The following is an 8,158-nucleotide window of genomic DNA, read 5'->3' as shown; positions in this document are numbered from 1 at the left end:
GTTAGGCATAACCCCCAAGCCTCCCCACCATAAGAAAACATGTGGTCACAAAAACGAGAAGACCGGTCCTATCGCGATGAAACCAACAAGGAACGCAAGCAAGGAGATTGTCCGCGCCAAGTGCCCCCCCATATTCTTTTGCCATTCGCAGATTATTCTTGGGGTGGGAATACCACGTGACCCTCGGTCTATTGCCCTTCAAGCTACCTGGCAAAAACACATCTAAAAGGTCTCTTGTTTTCCAAAGAGAGACGGAATTTGTAGCTATTTTTTTGGATTTCCTAGGTTTTTCATTTCTTCATAGACTAACTCCACCCATACATTTTGAAGCTCAAAAAGGCTCCACAACATATGGAATCTCCAATAAATACAAAACCTTTCTTCTACATCTCTAAGTAGTCATTTTTAAATTTATCGATAGAAAAACACTATCAAACTTGCTAATCATTTGCATTTGTTAAAGGAGTCAATCCTCTCTGGCTACACTACCAAAAATATCCTCTATGGTAAATCTTTTGTTTTCCCTAGTATAATTCCTAAAGAATTTCAAATAATATTTGCAAGAGGTGCATTTGTGGCTTCGTATATATGTATATAGTCTCCTTGCATATCTCTTTCTTCTAAAAAACTAAGAAAGTCCATTTGACAACATTTGTGATGCATGATTTCAAAAAAAATCAAAATAGGTTTTCATAAAATGTTACCCACATGGGTATAGGTGAGGCAGATCAAAAAACTCCATAGCACATAGACCCCACAATTAAATTGCATTACTCAATAGAATATGTAGATCTACCCCCACCCATAGCTGATTCAATTTCGAAGATGGCAATGGAAATCTACTTGACAAATTTGACAAATCAGCCCAACAAAATAGGGTATAAATTGTTTTATTTCAAAACAACAAAAAAACAAAATGGGAACCCCACAAATAAAAGTTCGTTCCCCAGTAAATTGGTTGTTTCCTATTTCTATCTCCATTATAAGAGTGTCCTTGATTGTTTTAATTGTTTAGCCTTGTCATTTATCCATTATTTTTTTTCTCTATAAAACAAGTAATGAAAATTTTCCTGTACCAAACAATGTTTGTCCAAAATTGATCTTCCAAAGATAAAAACAACTAGTTTGAAAAGGAGAAATAAAGGACAATATGGTTTGCAAAAGGTTTAAATTGTTCTATACAAATAGTTACACAAGCTGATGAGTTGAAAGTTCTTCTACCGAAAAGAAAAAGGATAAATTGAAAGTATGAAACCTTAGAAGCCAACACAAATTTGGAAATTATATGAACAAAAGCGTGCGGTTGACACCCAATGACAACGCTTTTGTAGGATGGAAAACATCATACAAAAGAAACATAAATCATGGTTTAAAACATCCCAATAGTATTAGCAAAAATCATACCAAGTACTATTATAAAAAACATAAACAGGAAAATGGCTACATTTTCTTTTCTAAAATATCTGTGACCTCATAATCTAATAGAATATCATTAATATGTCTATAATTGTACCAAAACATATAACATTTGATAGTTAATATTGGATATAATTAAAAATTATGTTATTAAATAGATTTGAAAGGCCATCTAAAACTCCAATCAACTCACACTCCTTCGCACTCATTTTTCTTTGAAGACATGCATGCATGCATTTTTAAATAGGGTACAAAAGAGCATGCAACTCAGGGTTCTTTGTATTATTTTTATTAAATTACGTTAAATTATATAGACACACATTTTGACTTAAACTTGGGACAAACCCATAAATTTTTCTAGATGAATCAACGCAATCATAATAATTGTTGCAAACCTTTCTCTTTCCCACTTCTTTAATCCTAGAACCAACAATCTGGACAATATAACATTGACTTAATCCTGGATTAACATGTTTTCTGCATGTGTAATTTTACCATTAGGTTTAAAAACCACTAATTTATGGAACTTTGAGTCCCTTAATCCTTCAAACCAGGAAGAGTACAATTCTTGATTTCTTTAGTAAAAAACTATAAATTCATTAAGAAAAATGAGTCGAAGGAGTATCTCCTTAACTCAATAGCAGAAGAATACAATTTGCGATCAACCACCTATCGAAACAAGATTCACAAAGAAAGTATTATGCCAAAATTTGTCAAGCCAAGGGCTAAATCCCAAATAGGTGTTTAAACTAGAGATGTTTGTGTCGAGTTTGAAATTCACCAAGCTAACACTTGGCTCCAACTCAAGATCAAGGGTAAATTGTCATAAAAGTGATAATTTGTCCTTAAATTGACTTTTTTCTATAGTACAAGGGAGGTGGACTTGTAAAGTTAGAGAATTTGTGACTAAAAATGACATAGACCAAACCTTAGGGGGTCCAGATGAAAATTACCCCATTATTTTATTGTTTTGGGAGATGTTTTTCTTGAGAAGCCTCTGCTAGAAGAAGAGTTGGTTGGGAAAAAAGTTAAGATCCATTGATCTCAATCAGATCATGCTATAAGAATAGATCCTAATTCTTTCAAAAAAAAGTTTTTAAGGTCTACATCCGAAATTTAGATTAGATCTTCTTGTTTTTGAAGTTGAAGACGTTTAATTAGTGATTCATGGTCGTGATCTATGCGTATGATCATCCTAAAACCTATCTTGGATGGGGGATCAAAGGTTGGATTTTTGGATCAAGAAAACTACCAGAGTGACCTAGCAATTGGTACGTTGGCCAAGCAACCAGCCCTATTTCAGAATTTGTTTTGATGTTTGATTTGGCATGTTTGACTCTTAAGCATGAATATAACTACATGGACATGACCATATGACCTACTAGGATATACAAAGGTGCTGGTTTGTGTGGAACTAATTCATATAATAGATTTTATATATTAGTCCGGTAAGGAACAATTACATTTATACCTAATTGTCTGATATGTTGTCTTCTTTGATAACCCAAGCATGTTTATGAACTTTAGTATGTTGTAACTTACTATCAAGTATGTTTACTATGTATGTATGATTCATGATTACTTATTACTGATCTTTACTTAGTTACATGAGGTGGTGTGATGGAATGTGTGACTTTGACTTAGGGAATGCTTGATTTGGTACACCTAATATCATACATTAGGGGTTGTGGTCTAGGCCATTGCCCTTGGTGCCTTTAATGCATATTATAGCTGTTGTTTATGCATGTTAGGATGTTTATATGCATGGTTAGTGCACCATGTATATGGTACTACCCCTTTCAGCTTGGGAATTGAAGCCGAGTGACTTGTGATAGTAGTGGTTGAGTCCTTGGGCATCCAAAAGACGGCTTAAGTGTTGTGAGGAGACACAGACCCACCATTGTATTGTGCAGTGGTAGGGTTGCATATGTTTGGAGTAGGGCTCGTGGTGGTGCCTAAAAGATGGCTTGGGTGTCGTAAGGGGACATGAGAGGCATCTGCCCTAACATATGTGGATGGCCATAAGGTTTTGGGACTTCAAATCTGACATGCGGTATTCATCCCGTGAAGAATTGAAACTCCTAGATGGATAAGGATACTGGACCAAAAGGGCATTATACATGAGAAAAGGTATATAGACCACATATAGTATGTTACCTTTATGACCTTGCATTGGTTAGGATATGACCAACACAAGCTAGACTTATACCAATGGTCATGGTGAGAGTCTGTGGCCCTATAACCCTAGCCATTGTTGGATTGGACTTGTATCGCATACCTCGATGGTGACGCCCAAAAGACGGCTTGGATGCCATGAAGGATCTGTATGAGACCACCTAGAGGAGACTGGTGTTCATCTTAATGTGTGTCTTTCTAGGTATAGACTGGCATAGTTAGCTTATTAGTTGCATACTTAGACTTTACTGCACTCATATCAATTATGCATTTCATGCTATTTTGGTATATGTGGATTGTTGCCTTACTAAGTTATGTAGAACTCATCCTTGTGGATTTTCCTTATTTTTCTCAGATAACTATATAGGTACAGAAGAAACCCTGTATCCAAGGATGTGAAATCCCCCAAAACCCTAACCCAAAAATTCATATTGCAGGTTTGAAAACCTGAAGTGTGGGAAGAAGGCAACTGTGGGCCATTCAAGTAGATACCATTGGATTAGTTTTTGAACAAATGGAATTAGATGGAGATGATGCTGAGTTGGGAGTTTTGTCATAATTTGGAAGAAGAACTAACTCAAACGTTGACTGAGTTAGTAGATTGATCAAGAATATGATGATGACATGTGTAGAAGGTCCCGAAAAACCAGGTAGGACTCTTTTATAGCATAGAATAAGACTTAAGACAAAGCTAGGACATTTAGAGCCTTAACCTTGCTCTTGGAACAAAAGTACTATGGGTTGGTTGCCTACCCTGGTCGCCCTAGGTGACCCACCCAATTTTGGGGAAAAGGGCATTTTGGCAAAAAGTGATTTTTAAGGCCTATTTAATGATTTTTCGTTCTAAAACGTGTCATTATGTTCTAAAGCCGTTAGGAATGTTAGAGCTCTTCAAGAGAACCCTTCCCAATGTGAAGGAAAGTGTAGAGAGCATCCGTCAAGATTTTTGAACGTCGATTTGCTTTCTTAAAGATTAGTATTCATCTTCTTCATTTTAATTTTCTTCTATGATTAATTCCTCCTATTGCCAAGACCTATTTGAAGGCTTCTACTTGTTGCAACAACCTAATTCTTCTATCTTCTTTACTCTAGAGTGAATCCCCATTCACTCTGGTTCATCCGTGAATCTTTTGGATAGATTTTAAAGAAGGCCTAATATAGGATTCGTTAGGCTTTCATTCTTTTTGCTTTGTTTGATCTCTAAACTACGATAGATCATGTTCTAATATGATTTCATAAATTTCTAAGTATTTTCGGAGTAGTTTAGAACCCAAACGGGATGCCTTCTGTTGATTTGAGCCAAATTTATCCGTACACAGAAGGCTGGTTGCAAGGCTAGTTGCCCCGAGCGACCCACTCATTGACCAGCCCATGCTTTGGCAGATTGCATGTTCGAGTTGATTGCCCTAGTTGCCCTAGGCAACCCACTTGACCAACCACACTTTGTTGTGTTGGTTGTTTATTTCTCTTTTCAACATCATATCTCTAGGATTGTTTCTAACTTTGAACCAACATGTTAATAGGACTTTTTGGGAAGCGTGAACGTACTCTTTGACCTATTTTTACAAGGTTACAAATTGATAGCATGGTGAGGATGTTCACTTGCATACAACTATTGTTACATTCTTGATTGTTATGAAATTTGCTTATATGTTTTCATGATGTTGTTTAGGGTTTAGAAATGATTATTATGACGTTGAAATTATAGTATATAAGTGACTTATGATGCTCTTGATATATGGATCAACATGTGTTTGTATGAACTTAGATTGCCTTGTGAATTGAGAATATGATTGAATCTTTTTGTTATATTAAGTCGTGATTGTGAACTGGGGAATACCTATATAGGTCTTTCTGTCTTGGGACATCAATGGAGGTGGTAAGGGACACAATCATATGATGCCCCTCAACGCTTTTCACGATTATTGGATAACATGACTAGGTGGTCTAGAAGAGTTTGATTAGGTACCCTATCATATCATCACCCTATCAACGGGGTATTGATGCCGAATGACCTGTCGCAGCGGTATTTGGTTGGTGGGCACCCAAGAATGTGAGAAGCATGAGGTTAAACAACATTGCCATGGAGGCCATTCATTGGTAGAGTTACATATAATACGCTTGGGCTCTTGGGCGCCCAAGAAGGCTAAAAGCATGAGGGGACAAGAGATCTTCCATCCCATTATATGTGGATGACCAATAAAGTTAAGAGAAGGCGTAGTCCAAGAAGAAAATGTTGATTCTAGATAGGAAAGTATACTGAACCAAGAAGGCCAGAAGCATGAGGGGAGATACCTGAACCTAGTATGATGTGACTAAGTAGATGATTTGCATTGGGCTAGGTATATCCTAGACACGTGCTAGTACTCATGCCAATGATGTGGTGAGAGAGTGGTGACCTGCACCCCACTATGGTGATAGTCCGAGAAGGATGCCTTGACCCCTTACTCAGGATCTTAAGACCGATAATCAACTTGTGAGAGATCAAAGTGACAAGACCTACCAGAGAATGCTGGTGTTCTATCTTAATGTGTGTCTGCCATTAGAGACTAGCATTTGTTAGAGTATAGTTGCATACTTGCCTTTTGCCTCATGTCAATTGCACTATGTGATGTATTGATTTGGATTATGATATTGGTTATTTGTTTGTGAACTACTCGTTGAGTTCTTTTGAGCTTTTCCTTTAGGGACAATATTGTTTTACACTTTGTTGTAGATCTAGATGTTGCAGAAATCCAAGAATACGAGACACCGATGACCGATCCATACGGTGTACAAGATTTTGGGGACTATGACTTTCACAGTGAAGAATGTTTGTGTCTCTGCCTACATGTACTAGAAATAGTTTGACTCATGAACTTATCTATATCATTCGTGATACGGAGATTTTTGAATTTAGAAACTATACTTTTCTTAAGGACACGTAGCTGATGTAAACTTAGGATATTTTGACTTTACTTTATTCCTTTCCAGTTGTTTAATTTAGATTTGACGTCACTTCTAAGCTCTGATTTAGTTTGAGATCCTCAATACTTGTTATGATTCTTTATTAATATTATTGCTTTGATTTATTCTTGCTTATGATTGGACTATTGTGTGGAATGGTTGGTGATTGTCTAAGACCTAATCTATGAGGCTGTGGATCACATCCCCGGATATTCAGATAAATGGATATCGGCTTGGTGGATGTGACAAAGGGAAATCACCATTGAAGATATACTAGAGATGTTATTTGGTTTCATCTCGATTCATTGAAGGAATCAAATTCAATCGCAACAAGAAGCATATAAAGACTTTTTAAGGAATAATTTTTTTTTTCTTCTATATAACAACAGTAGAAGCAGTTGGTTTGAGTTTAGAATCTAGAATCCTGGAGTCATCAATTAAAGAGGCAAGTCTAGTGTTCCAATATCCATCTTTCATATAGGCATGCCTAAATTTGAAGCCAACAGGATGCTTCATAATATCTAATTATAATTATTAGATAAAAGAGATAATTGATTGAAAATTTTAAACTTCAAGAGATCAGTGTGACAAGAATATTTTCTTCTAGGAGATAAAAGCAGATAAAACCAAATAAGATAGTAACACCACCAACAACAACAACTTGATGTTATTTTTAACTAAAAAGGTTTAGCTTTTAGTTTAGGTACTAATTTTCAAATCAATTGTATTTAAAGTCATACTTGATACTGACGTTCCAATGACAAAAGAAATCTAAACATGAAAATTGAAAATTGTTTCTTATTACCTCTAAAGATATTCTTTTGGGCAGTAGAATTGTTTTATCCCTCAAGACAATTACATTAGAACTCTCTATTTATTTCAAAATAATTAAATCAAACAAACCTTAAAACTAAGTTTTAGTTTTGACTTTTGTTGTGTGCATCCATGGAAATGGTCGCCTTGAGATAGTATAAATTACAGTCTATGCATTATATTCCTCATATGCAAGAAAATGCATCATGTTCTACAAAAATTGAAAATATATTATGTAACATATATAATGATATAATCTTTAATTTTTTTTTTGACAAGGAACATTAATATATTAATGAAAATTGGGACGGGAACCTTTTGGTATTAAATTTTTAACATCAGAAGGTTATTAATATCATGTTTTGTCACATAAGAAAATATCTTTTTAACCTATTTTAGATATTTATAATTAAATTTAAAGAGAACTTGGTTGCATGGTCAAGATGAACTTACGCTCAATATAGAAGTGTATGAATATATGAGTTAGAATTCTCTATCCCTGAGGGAAAATGATTGTGCTTTCCCTCACAAATTTTCACTATATATTTAGGAGGGAGACCCACTTTTAGTTCACGTTGTCTATGCTCAGTGGTGGAGGCTCTACTAATGTGTGGTAGAGGCAAGGGTAGGGGCAAGTGCTAGTATTTCACATGTGAAAAGTGGGCTAAAGGGGTCTCTTTAAGGAAGGGGAGTGTTGATATTTCACACAAAGAAGGCCAGAGGAATCTCTTTAGGAAAGTTTAAAAGTCCATCCTGGGGGGGGGGGGGAGCCAAGGCTCTCTGGCCACGGAGAAGCTCTGCCACTGGA

This window comes from Hakea prostrata, chromosome 10 (assembly GCF_041222555.1).
Source record: "Hakea prostrata isolate BN-2017 chromosome 10, UWA_Hpros_2, whole genome shotgun sequence".
Taxonomy (NCBI): Eukaryota; Viridiplantae; Streptophyta; class Magnoliopsida; order Proteales; family Proteaceae; genus Hakea; species Hakea prostrata.
The sequence above is the reverse complement of the archived record's forward strand: the minus strand, read 5'-3'. Positions refer to the sequence as shown.